The 14259-nt window shown below is 48.1% G+C and overlaps 1 pseudogene; it reads left to right on the top strand.

Annotated features, from left to right (window-relative positions):
* Positions 1–8756: 8756 nt before the first annotated feature.
* LOC124697235 lies at positions 8757–10588 on the top strand (annotated as a pseudogene).
* Positions 10589–14259: the final 3671 nt, after the last annotated feature.

Below are 14259 nucleotides of genomic sequence, written 5' to 3'. Positions count from 1 at the left end.
ATTTACTTACTTGAGACCCTAAACCCTAAACCACATATTTACTTAATTAAGAAATATCAACACACCGCCTATCAATAGTGGCCGTGGAAGATAAGGATGTCACTTGCGATAGTGAAGACACTAGCCGTCATGGAAAATAGGAGCTGTACCATCTTAAAATCAACCCACAGAAACTTGCGATAGTGAAGACACTAGCCATGGAAAATATGAGCTGCCATCTTAAAAGGGTGAATAGCCCAGATGCGACATCGTTGAGCTGAATTGGAAGCACAGCGACGTTTTTCATAAGAATAGCTCGCATGCGACGTCTCGGCGCGTGGAAATAGCCATGGTCAGAAAACGGTCGTTTAAGTCTTAACCTTGTCTTAACAAATACAGTGGGACCCAATATTCTCTTAGATAGTGGGACCCAGTTAGGTGCCAAGTCAAACCCATTTTAGACGACGCACCGCGTTCTGTTTTTTTCCGACGGCGGCGGCGGCGGCGGAGCTTTCAGGTGGTGGCGGTGAAGCTTTCCAGTGGCGGCGGTGCGTCGGGCGGAGATTTGGCAGTGCGAATGCGGTGAGCCATTTTGCAGGCCTAGTCTCGTTCCTCGCCGTCTTAATTTGAGGGATCTGCCCGCTGATTTCCGCCGATTTGAAACTGGGGATCGTTACGTGTGGGCTGAAAGAAGAAGATGGAGCGAGAAGAGGCAGATTTAGCTCGGTAATGCCCTTCTCTTTAGCTCATTTCGACTTTTGATATCAATTTGGGGCTCGATGATGGGGGTGTGCAGCTCATGGTTCCCGCAGCTCACTGTGTACTGTCCGATTGACAAACAGGGGGCGCAGTCGGCGCACGTTCGAAATTACAGTGCAATTGTTTCCTTCGAAGGCCATTATAGGTGATGGTAGCTTCAGAAACATCGAGAAAGATACATTTGTAAAATTTGAGGTTGAATTTTCAGAGATGGATGCTCAAGAACTACAGTCAATGGAGGAGAAGGCAGTGAAGAATTGGGTGGAGAAAATAGGGGATAGTGTAGTTTGGGGTCCAGAGCAAGAATTGTCACTGTTAAGGTTCGACGATTGGAAGGGCGAGTATGTTAGAATTGAAGATGGAGATGATTTGGTTACTGAAATTGATCGGAGAGATGGTTGGACTAGCAAACATGCAACCTTTTATGCAGAAATTTTTGATCGCAAATCTGATTCCAAAGTTGGATATGTGGCCTCCAAATTGGCTGCATAAATTGCAGATGATGAATGGGCTTCACAAAGGCAGATTATGCCCATAGTTACTGAAGTGTCAGTTATATCTGAATCTGATGCAGCTGCACAAGAGGTGTGTCATGGTGCTGCAAATGTAGTTACAGTTGATTGGAATGCAGTAGAGCTAGAGGAGCGTACTGATATAGTCATTGCACCAATGAGTGACATTGAGATGGCAAGAATGTATGGCATTCCTGTAGATGACAAAGATAAGGAGAAAGACAAGGATGAATCTGAGATGCCTGCTAATGCTAACAGAACTGGGGCTGGGTCAATGCATGAAGATGTTGATCCCGAGTTAATGCAAGATGCAGCAGATGAAGTAGATGATGCACATGCTGATGAACTGGTGAATTTGTATGATAAAGAAAACCCTGTAATTGAAGTTGGGAAATTGTTCCCAAATATGGATGAGTTTAGAATGTGTTTTAAGACTTATGCAGTCAAAGCTGAGTTTGATGCCAAGACTCTTTGACCTGACGAAGCAAGTTTTATGCAAGGTGCAAAGGTTTTGATGGGAGTGCCAATCCTTGCAAGTGGTACATATCTCGCTAGACGCCAACCTCGATGGTACTACCATTAGGGTAAATCAAATACCACATGAACATACTTGTATTACCTGTTCACAGAGAGTATCAAGCATGACATCTCAACTTTGGGTTACTGAAAAAATTACTCCTATTTTAGCCAAGACACCTAACACTACTGCAAAGAAATTAACTTAAAGTTGACTTGGAAAAGCAGTACCCCATTGTGCTGAAATATACCACAGTGTGGAAGGCAAAACAAAGGGCGATGAAATCATTATATGGTGATTGGGCAAATACATTTAGGATGCTGTTCAATTTTAAAGCTGAGGTGGAAAAGAGGTCACCTGGTAGTGTGGTGGAGATAGATACAGAGGTATCAGAGGATGGCAAGGTATATTTCTCCAAGTTTTTTATGTGTTTTAAGCCTTGCATTGATGGATTCAAAGCGGGGTGCCGTCCATATTTGAGCATTGACTCATCTTTTTTGACTCGGAAAGTGGAATGGCCAATTGGCAGCATGCAATGCACTAGATGGACACAACTTGGATGTTCCCTGTTGCTATTGGTTTGTTTCGGTCGAGTCAGAGGCATCATGGACATGGTTCATGATGCAGTTGAAGAGATGCATTGGTCCAGTTTCACCCTTGGCCATTCATACGGATGCATGTAAAGGGTTGGAAAATGCAGTGAACAATGTTTTCCCCCATGCTGAGAAGAGGGAGTGCTTCGGCCATTTGTGGATGAATTTGATAAAAAAAAGTTCAGAGGAGATGAATTTGGGCGTATGTGGCCAGCAGCAAGAGCTTACACCAAACAGACACATTCATATCACCTTGGTAAGATAATGACAGCATGCCCTGAGTTTGCTACATGGCTGAACACCTATCATTCTCTTCTATGGTATAGGGCAGATTTCAATACTGCCATCAAATGTGATCATATAAACAACAATTTGGTGAAAGTTTCAACAACAGGGTGAAGGAGTTGAAAGACTTGCTCGTGCATGACTTGGTTGACCAAATCGAGCTCATTGATGATGCGTCACGTGGGAATTAAGAAGCGAATTGGTGCTCTACTTCAAGGTGATAAGCTTCCTGCGGTGGTACAACAGGTGGTCAACGGGAGCGAGGAAGCTTTCACATTTGTCAGTTGATAAAGCTTCATTGTGGGGAGCTGAAGTCAGAGATACCAAGAGTACAAAAAGGCATGTTGTGGACATTGAGTTGAAAGAATGCACTTGTCAAGAGTGGCAACACACCGGGAAGCCATGTGAGCATGCCATACTTTTTTTGGCCTCAAAACCCAGGTTAAACATGCACCCATATTTGCATGAATATTACTCAGTAGCAAAATTCGGGGCTGCATATGCAACTCCAATTCCAGCTTTGACGAGATCAGTCTCAATGGCCGGAAGTGGATATTCAATTTTCCATGTGTCCTCCCATCACAAAAAGAAAGGCAGGCAGGCCAAAACAGAGTAGATTCAAAGCATGGTTTGAGAAAGGTGGGAGTAGCAAAAAGGGGGAAAAAGATAAAGTTGATAAACCTAAAAGGTCCCAAAAAGGCAACAAAAATAGATGCAAACTGTGTGAGGAACTTGGGCATAGAATTGGTTCCCCCAAATGTCATTACACTCCGGAAAGGCCTAAGTATGTTAAATTTTATATTTTTGACATGCTTGTTATTGCTGTTTGTTTTAGTTACTAATCATATGACATGCTGCTCTGTTTTCGGAAGGAAGCGTGGAGAAAAAGGCCCACCTATTGTTGTTGATGAATGCTGGCCAACAAAAAAACCCAGAGTCAAAGGTCTGTAGGAAGAAGAGAAATGTTCGAGATCTTGGTAAGTGGTAATCGGGTGCAATCGAAGCTCAATTGTATCTTGAGTTGCCCCCTGAACAAGTTGAACAGGTTTTGGTTCAGTCTGAACCTCATTTGGATGTTGAGTTGCCACCTGAACAAGTTGAACAGGTTTTGGTTCAGTCTGAAGCTCATTTGGATTTTGATTTGCCACCTGAACAAGTTGAAGAGGTTTTGGTTGAGTCTGAACCTCATTTGGATGTTGATTTGCCACCTGAACAACTTCAAGAAGATTTGGTTGAGTCTGAAGCTCATTTGGATGTTGATTTGCCACCTGAACAACTTCAAGAAGATTTGGTTGAGTCTGAAGCTCATTTGGATATAGACTTGCCACTTATTTGTTTGGTTAAGTCTGAAATTCAAGGGCGAAAGGTTGTGCTTGGGGGGCCAATTAGTTGTGGTAAGAAAACCAAGAGCATCAACCAATTATATGATGTGGAACCAAGCAGTTCAAAGAAGGTGAGCAAATCAAGCGACAAGAGGAGGCGAAAGAAATAGAGTTGTAATAATAACTTTGGATGTGATAATTGATGTTTGGTGAACTTTGATGTAATAATAAATTTGTTGTAGTTTATTGCTAAGGAAACTTCTGTGATGTCTATTTGAATTAGATCCGGATTCAAATTTGAATTTGAATTGACATTCCAATTTGAATTTGAAAACATATTTTCGAGTTGATTGGTTTGTTCTGTGATGTTTCAATGCTTTATGTAGTACTATGCACGTTAGTTCATCAATCCTAGACCATTTGTGAACCACAACTCATCGTCACTGAAAATGTGGTAGGAAAGGGCTCAAAAGCTAGGGTAAACGACCCCATTTCTAAGCATCTTTTTTTCGACCTTGCTCAAATCATCCAAATAATTTTCCTTAGCATGTATTCTACTTATATAGTACCACTACGAAGTCTCACTTTTTTTTGACTTCATTTTCATATTATTTAATTATTTTTGAAAATAAATGCTTTAATACAAAATAATGAAAAAAACAACTTTAAAACATGATATTTGAAAACTAACTTCAGATCCTTCTTAGTCACTCCTAAATGAAGCTAGGGTGAGGTTTTTTGATTTTTTGCATTTTCAAAACCCCAAACCCTCAACTCTCTCTTTGAACTCTCTCTGCAACCTCAGCTAAGGTTGTTCATTTTGTGAAGGTTTTTTTGTAAAAATTGTCGTACATTATGTTTATGAATTTTCCTCGTAACTAGGTCACATGGCATGACTATGTGCGAAGGTTTCATATTTTTTTGATTTTTTTTGAAGCAGATATACACGGTCAAAGTTGGTGAAAACCCGTTGACTGAGGCCAAAACCCCTCAAAACCCCTCAAAACCCCAAACGTTGACCGGGCTAACCCTAACGACCTTTTTAGTCCGTCGATCTAACCCTACCGATGTACTCCGTCCGTTGGATCTGTTATTCTAGAAGCAGAAGCGCGCTGGCGATGGGCGATCCGTGGGAGGCCAGGATAAGCATCCTGAACCGTCGATGTAGACGCCAACGTCGAACCCCGTCCGTGCGATTGTGTCTTCTAGAAGGATTCCGTGGGAGATCCATGTGAGGCATCGTTCTGCAATCTGATTCGCTGGCGTTTGTTTTCCGTGGGCGATCCAGAGCGGATAATAGAGGTCACCGTTTTGTCCGCTGGGCCAAGGTTGCCGTGTAGTAGTGGGCCTGCCAAAGCCTGTCTGCATGCGCCATGCACAAGCACCAGCGTGCAGCAGCGTGCGAGCTCAGCAGCCCTCGACCAGGTCGCCGTGGCCACTTTTGACATGCATGCCTCATGCAGCCGTCGCAGCCTAACCATTTTCTCTACACTCAACGTCGCAGCATAGCTATTGATGACAACGTCGCAGCAGAGCAGCGATTTCAGCCTTGCTTTTGTCCTTACATTTATTTGATTAATACAAGATACCAACGGTAACATCCTTCATACAAGATACCAATGGTCACGGGCGATTTCAGCCCTGCTTTTGTCCTTACTATTTGTATTGCACTAACCATGTCATTTGTATCAAGTTTCAGTAGCTAAAATAATGTTATTTGGGAATTGAAAGATTATATCACAAACAAATATCAAGTTTTCTTTGAAATGTAATTTGTGCACTAACCATTTCATTTGTGCATTTTTCTTTAAAATCAAATTTGGTAGCATCATTTCAATTTTCTTTGAAATGTAATTTGTGCACTAACCATTTCATTTGTGCATTTTTCTTTAAAATCAAATTTGGTAGCATCATTTCAATTTTCTTTGAAATGTAATTTGTGCACTAACCATTTCATTTGTGCATTTTTCTTTAAAATCAAATTTAGTAGCATCATTTCAATTTTCTTTGAAATGTAATTTGTGCACTAACCATTTCATTTGTGCATTTCCTTTAAAATCAAATTTGGTAGCATCATTTCAAGTGCAATGTAAACACACCTTTTTTTTGACACGTAAACACACCTTTTTTTGACACGTAAACACACCTTTTTTTTGACACGTAGACACACCTTTTTTTGACACGTAAACACCCCTTTTTTCACACGTAAACACCCACTTCCTCTTCCTCTTCTCTCTCACACGCTCCGATCCACCCACTTCCTCTTCCTCTTCCTCTTCTCACGCTATATTAAGGGCACCCCTCTTCCTCTTCTTTCACACACCCCAGCGCACCACTCCTCCTTCCCTTCTCTCAGATCTACCACGGGTTCTACCACCATGGCGTACAGCCGCCCAACCTACCGTCTCCCTCAGATCTACCCAGAGCGTGAGTACCCGGCGGGAGTGATCGTCGAGGATCAGCTCCGCGTGTGGGCTTGGTCGAGGTGGAGGACCCGACATGAACTTGCGGAGTTCTTCCTCTCTGCAGGCTACCGCCACCTCAACCGTCCTCGCCGCGCGCCGCCCATGTTCGTGCTCGAACCCTACGTAGCCTTCGAGATCGGCATTACCGTGCGCTTCACCAACCCCCACGATGCTTACTTACTCCTTGGGAAGGTGTTTTGGTGTGGATGCGAGTTCATCGCATTCACAGCATACTTCACCGACTTCTACGCGATCTTCCCATCTCCGGGGAACATGCACTCCCTCCCCTACAACTTCCACTACCATCCTGCCGCCGAGGAGGAGGAGGAGTGAGCCCGGGATGACCCAAGGAGTAGCCAAGTGGAGAAGGAGCCAAGTCAGTCAATGCAAGGAGGAGCCAAGTCGTCGTGTCTTTTTTTACTAGTTTTTATTATCTATTTCTATTTCTTTTGTACCGTGTGATGGACGTTGCTTTGCTTGGGCATATATGCCCAACTTTATTATCTACTTGATGTATCGTATGATTATCCATGCCATCTTTTAATCCATGTTTTAATCCATCTTTTTAATCCATGTTTTTATCCATGTTGTAATCGTGTGAGGGAGTCTCAAATAACATAAGTGCAATAATCTTTGGGCTAGCCAAACAAGAAAAAATATAGAGTCCAAACTAAGCAACAACCTAAAACTAAGTTCTCAAATAATATAAGTGCAATAATCTAAAAAGGAGTGAAATGAGAAAAAAAATTGGGCCTGGCCCGTGCCGATCACGTTAGTTTGGACCGTATGCATTTTTTTACCGCGTGTCATCGTTCGGCCTGGCTACGCTCTTTTTGGGCCTGGCCTTTCCATAAAAAATTGGGCCTGGCCCGTACCAGCCTAGTTAGGTTTGCAAAATTCGTTTCAAACCCTCAAATTTTCACACAAAGCTTTGCTCCTCGACTTTGAGCTAAACCCACTCTTGGGCAGTGGATACATTTTGATTTTGAGGTTTTTCTTTTTTGCATCTTGATTAAAGGCGATTTGATAGCTTTTGCTAAAATGGATAAATTGGGCTACATAGTTAGAACGACAAAAAAAACAAAATAGGGAGAAATTACGATTACAATGCCAATATGATTACAATGGATGGAGTTTATCAATCTAATATTGACTGCGTTATCTAACGACTAATGATCAAGAGATAAACAAAACAGAGACAAATTGCACAAAAATAAAATAGCCCGGCGATCAAATTGTTCTGCTTCTTTAGATCGACAAGTTTCTTTAGCTGCTTCTTGATCTGCTTCAACTCCTGCAACTCGGCTGCCCGCACTTCTGCCCCATTCCCAACATTGGCCGATGCAGATTGCTCAACCGCCGACGGTAAGGTGACCCGCGGGGATGCGCCTTCCTTTCCAATCCTCTTGATGTACTCATCCAACCACTCGAAATGGTTGCAACTCGGCAAATCCTGAAACCAATTGCCGAAACATGAACCCTAATTCCCAAATCGAAACACGAACCCTAATTCCCAAATTAGTTCCCAAAATCACAAATCGTTAGAAAAAACAGAAATTGGACAAAACTACAGGAAATTTGGAAGCGGGATTACTCAGATCTCACCTTCCCCAGCTCTGGCTTGCCCTCGCATTTCACATACTCGCGTCCAAGATTGCCATGCTTGTCGCTCATTGTGACACGCCGTGATAGGAGCGCGGTACGGGGGCAATCTGGGCACCTAGTCATCTCCACTGGACCGTATTGCGGCCATCGGGAGTGGGAGGCGGAGGTGGAGCTCGACATCGACCGCTCGCCTTGCCGCGCCGTCGGAGAAGAAGGGGGGAGCGAGGCTCTAACGGTCGGAATGTCGCTGGGATGGACTGCTGCTGCGCCGGCTCTGTTTTGTGCTGCGAGTTGTGGGTCCCACGTCATGACGTGGATATGTGGCGGGTCCGGCCCTGCAGGTGGACACGCCGTAGCTGAGCTGGATAAGTTGTGGACCCCACATCCTAATTTAACTGCTAACGATGATCCAAGCCGAGTGTCGCACTGCAGCTATTTGGACAGGCAACGAGTGTCGCATGCTAGCTATTCTTGTGAAAAACGTCGCTGTGCTTCCAATTCAGCTCAACGATGTCGTATCTGGGCTATTCACCCCATCTTAAAATCAATCACAGACTTTTATGGCAGTTATGAATGGAACGAGTACATGCTTTTCCATATTTAGTCCAGATGAATACGTAGTACATCCGTGTGATGCAATATTCTAAGTCGGCCAGAGCGCATCTGCTCAGTGCCACCACTGCCAGTGCCAAGCATGTACGTACAACGCTGATATTTCAGCGACCCCTCAGCAAGCAGTAGCAGGCTAGCAGCACAGACCACGGAACTCGCCATGGAACTCTTCCTCTGCGCACCATGCTTCGTCATCCTCTTCGTCGTTTCGTCCCTGTACCTCCTCCTCCGCCTCTTCGCCGATGCTCGCCGCAACCTTCCCCCCGGGCCCCGCCCGCTCCCTCTCATAGGCAACCTCCTCGACCTCGGCGCTCAGCCGCACCGCTCCCTCGCGCGCCTCGCCGAACGCCACGGCCCGCTCATGACGCTCCGCCTCGGCGCCGTCACCACCGTCGTCGCATCCTCCGTGGACGCCGCCCGCGATATCCTCCAGCGCCACGACGCCGCCTTCTCTGCGCGCTCCGTGCCCGACGCCGTCCGCGCGTGCGCCCACGACAGGCTCTCCGTTGGCTGGCTCCCGCCCAGCGACCCCGCTGGCGGGCCCTCCGCAAGGTGTGCTCCGCTGAGCTCTTCTCGCCGTCCCGCCTCGACGCGCACCATTCCATGCGCCGCGAGAAGGTGCATGAGCTGGTTTCCCACGTCGCGCGGCTGTCCCGCGAGGGCGCGGCCGTGGACGTCGGCCGCGTCGCGTTCGCGACCGTGCTGAACCTGCTCTCCCGCACCATATTCTCGGCCGACCTCGACGACCGCGGTGGGTCGGAGCAGCTCAGGGACGTGATCACCGAGTTCACGAGCGCCGTCGGGGTGCCCAACCTGTCGGACTTCTTCCCGGCGATCGCCCCCCTCGACCCTCAGCGTCTGAGGAAGCGCCTCGCCCGGGTGTTCCAGCGGCTGCACGCCATCTTCGACGATCAGATCGAGCGACGCATGCTGGAGCGCGACGCCGGGGAGCCACCCAAGAACGACTTCCTGGACGTGCTCCTCGACCACCGAAGCCCGGAGGATGGACTGGGTTTCGATCGGCAGACGCTGCGCTCGTTGCTTACGGTAGCTTCTAATCCTAAGCCGCCGCTTCTTAATCTGTGAGTTTGTGTAGGAAATTTTGGGAGACTTAACCTGATTCCGTCCAATTTACTACACAGGATCTGTTTAGCGGAGCCGACACAAGTTCAGCAACCGTTGAATGGGCAATGGCTGAGCTGCTACAAAATCCATCAGCCATGGCAAAAGCCCGCGAAGAACTTGCACAGGTGATTGGAACCAAATCAGAGATCGATGAATCAGACATCGGCCAACTGAAGTACCTTCAGGCCATCGTCAAAGAGGTTTTCCGTCTTCATCCTCCTGCTCCATTCTTGCTGCCGCGGCAAGCCGTGGCGACTACGGAGGTAGGCGGCTACACCGTGCCCAAGGGCACACGTGTTCTGGTCAACGTGTGGGCGATTGGCCGAGACAGCAAGCTGTGGCCTGAACCTGAGAAATTCTTGCCGGAGAGGTTCTTGGGGAAAGAGACCGATTACCGTGGCCGGGACTTTGAGCTCCTCCCGTTTGGTTCCGGTCGGAGGATCTGCCCCGGGATTCCGCTGGCTGTGCGCATGGTGCACCTGATGCTTGCGTCGTTGCTGTACCGGTTCGAGTGGAGGCTCCCAGGAGAGGTGGAGGGAAATGGGGTGGACATGGGGGAGAAGTTCGGGATGCTACTGGGATTGGCCACGCCACTACACGCCATAGCTGAACCAATTCAAGTCAAACAGAGCTGTGTTGATATGTAGAAACGTGGGTTGCAGAAAATTCTATTGAAGTAGCACCAAAAGTTTCCAACGTATTTGGTGCAATTTTCTTTGCACGTGTATGCAATTTCCTTTGCACGTATAGTGTATATTTGCTGAGTGGTCGCAGTCACATTCGTAGAATATTGTGGTAAGCCTAGTAAGTTCTATTTGTGTTTTGTATAGTACTAAACAGTTTCTAGCTTTTGATAATGCAGATGTTGATTTTTTTTTCTATATATACTTGATCAAACTTTGTTGTAGAAGGATAGAGAGGGAGAGAGATATGCGGAATATGTTGGATGTTGTATTGCGCCTCATGGGCGAGTATATATAGTGGTACAGTCTTGGAGGCTAAGATAGCTCTCCTGGAGATATGGTAGGTAGAGATTACAAATCCTAGACTACCTAATATACCTATACCAAATATATCTCTAACACTCCCCCGCAGTCGTAGCGGTAGTGACGTGAACAACAGTAGCGTCGCGGACGGTCAGACTGGAGATAAACCGAAGTGGACCCCAGAAGGCTGGCACTCCCCCGCAGTCGTAGCGGGAGCATCGTGGACGGAGTTGCGTCGCGGATGCTTGGACTAGAGAAGAGGCTGGTGAGGCGCAAGCGAGGTGGTAGCCCTTTATGCCGATGTCGAGGTAGCCGAGAGCGTGAGTGCTGCAACCTTGGTCGAGGGAGCCGCGCGAGGGATTGCCGTGGTGGATGTCGTGGGCGGGTGCCGGTGTCGATGTAGCCGCAAGCGCGTAGTGCGCGAGGAGAGTGACGGAGACGTGTCGAGGCAGCCGTGGAGATGGTCGATGCCGAAGTCGATGCAGTCTGAGCCGTCGAGGGCGAAGTATAACCATAGTTTTGCCAGAACTAGGCGCACTTCGGGGACGAAGGCATACTCTGGTTTTGCCAGAACCGAGTACGCATAGAAGAACTCGGCGGTGACGCGGTCGAGGCAGTCGTAGAGGCGATGCCGAAGAAGACGTTGTCGAAGCCGATGAAGACGAGACGTCCGGCGCGAGTTTGCCAGACTCGGGAACGTGTCGGGGACGAAGGCACTTCCGGTGTTACCAGTACCGGGCATGCGAGGGGCAGGGACCGTCATGAACTTGTCGCCATGTCAGAGGGACTAGCAGAGGAGGCCTTCGGAAGCGTCGCAGTCGCAGATCGACGGAGAGATGCCGACGCTGCCCGCGGTTCTCGAAGTAGAGTAGCAGGTGGTGTAGACGGGCACGAGGCGATGACACGGGCGAAGAAGTCGAGACAGTTGGAGACGTAGAAGGCGGCTAACCCAGCGGTGACCAGGGGTGGTCATGCTGGACGCCTAGACGGGCGTTGCGGTGGTCGGCGAGCCCAGCGCGACCTGAAGAGGTTGGCGAGCCCAGCGGCGACCTGGGGTGGGGGCGCGGCGGCGGTACACGAAGTAGGCGAGGGAGACCCAGCGGCGTGACGAAGACCATGCGCAGACGGAGGCGACCCGCGCCGAAGGGGCGGCGCTGTGGTGGCCTCGGACGTCGATGCGCGGGGGACGGCGAAGGTGACCGCGTGCGGCGACGCCACAGCCTGAGGGGCCGGCGTAGCTGCAGGGCGCGAGTCGGTGCAGCGGCGGGACGCCACCAGCGACGTACGCGCCTCAGAAGGAGCGTCGTTGTCTAGCAGCGTGGACCAAAAGCGGCGGCGCTGCGACCCGAAGGGGCGACGTAGCGACAACCCGATGCTCGATCGGTGGTAGGCGCGTGCTCGGGGACGTGCTTGGCGTTGACGTGCGCGGGGTCGGTTGATCAGACCGACGGCGGCACGATATGCGCCATGGCGTGGACGACGCGCAGATCGGAGTCGATGGCGGCGTTGTCGATGAAGTCCCGGTCGATGGCGACGAAGACAGACAGGCGATGGAGACCGCGCGAGCAAGAACAGCCTGCTGCGATGCACGTAGGGGCGCCCCGTGTGCGGCGCGTGCGGCTGTGCCGTGCGGTTGATGGCCGGTGCAGGTCGATGCCGTTGTCGGAGTAGAGGCGCAAGAGGACGACGGCGATGGGCGACTCAATCCGATCAATGATCGGTAAACCAAAAAGAAAACGCCGGTCGAGCGACCGGCGGAGCAAAAAGAAAACCAATCTACGGATTGGAAAAAAAATGACTCGAGAGCAGCGGATCAACGGATCGGCGGACGAACCCTCATACGGGTTGCGCGGCCCCCGGAGTAGATCATGGAGATCGACCTCCCCGGGGGCGGCGCGGCGCGGAAGTTTGGGTGGCGGCTAGGTCAAGGAGTGTGCCGCTCTGATACCATGTAGAAGGATAGAGATGGAGAGAGATATGCGGAATATGTTGGATGTTGTATTGCGCCTCATGAGCGAGTATATATAGTGGTACAGTCTTGGAGGCTAAGATAGCTCTCCTGGAGATATGGTAGGTAGAGATTACAAATCCTAGACTACCTAATATACCTATACCAAATATATCTCTAATATTTGTAAAGTTTGACTTCGGCAGAAGCTAAAACACGCAATAATTTGGGAAAAGAGTACGATCTCGCAGGAACTAAATCTTGTAAATCAGGATACTAGAGAAGTGAATGTCAATGCAAATTAACTTGGAGCTTGTCTAGCTAGGTCATTCAAGTTCAAACGTATCATTGTTACTCCTTCAGTGTTATTCTAAAAGAACTCTTTCAGTGCTTACCATATATAGTGTAGATCTTGAAAGAAATGGATGAGGACCTTGGTAGTTGACTTGCTTTAGTCAACTCTGTTAGATATATGTATACGGTTTTCTTTATATCCTTTCTAGTATACCGTACAAAATGTGTATGGATACAAACCTTGTACAACTCTATGCCTATATTAACACGTAACCGTACTGAGGCCAATGTACCTTCCACGCCACAAACTTTGTCATGATATCAGAGCTCCTCTCTTCCGTGACCTAGCTGCCAATATCACGCTACCGCCGCCGCGGTGTTCAGCCATCGCCGCCGCGCCAAGTGTGGTGACCCGGCATACCACTGCATGGTGTACTATGCAAGTCTGACATAACACCAATGAAACACCGTTCAACTAGTATTACATAGCTCAAAGTGGTACAACAGAAACATATGCGGGTCTAAGGCATGTCTATAGAATTACAACTCCGACTTTTTACATAAGATCAGCATAGCCTCCTATTTTTACAATGAGGTAAGACTGCAAATAAACTCCAGAAGAACGACTCGTAGTCTAATCTTATCACGAACTCTACTTGTAGAGGTTTTGACTAGCTATAGAGGCTATGAATAGATTCTAGCTAAATAGGAGCTAGGTTTGGGAAGCTAGTTCCTTTCTATTGCTAATCTAGGTTTTCTCTTTGTTGGATGTGGTATCTGACTCTTCTGACAGGGTCTTGTCTCTTGAAGTAGTTGGTGACTCCTCGGTCTTCGAGTTGCACTGTAGATCCTCCTTCGATGCCTCCATATCTAAGCAGGGGATTTAAGAGTGGGATGAGTACGAGCGTACTCAACAAGTTCATTATAGGAAAGAGGTGTTTAATGCACTAGCTACAGCCATAGACCAGAAAGTCATAGGCAATGCAAGTTTTTGTAATCATTTCTTCAAAAGGTTGCTTTTATTCTGAAGAGCTATGTCTGTCAGCCTTCACCGGTTGACTAGAACTTCATGGAGTTCCTTTCCGGCAGCGTTCGCATTTCCATATCCCGGAACAGGGAGTGACATGTCACGATTCTTTACACTCTGCAGAGGTGTGTTGCTTTACCCATAAGAGATCTTAACCTTGGTGCCAACCGAGCCTAGTTCTCGTCCACACTTCCTTTGGTGTGAGGCCCGGTATAAGGTCCTAGCCAAAA

The sequence above is a fragment of the Lolium rigidum genome, chromosome 3 (assembly GCF_022539505.1).
Source record: "Lolium rigidum isolate FL_2022 chromosome 3, APGP_CSIRO_Lrig_0.1, whole genome shotgun sequence".
Lineage (NCBI taxonomy): Eukaryota > Viridiplantae > Streptophyta > Magnoliopsida > Poales > Poaceae > Lolium > Lolium rigidum.
This window is presented reverse-complemented; position numbering and strand designations above follow the sequence as displayed.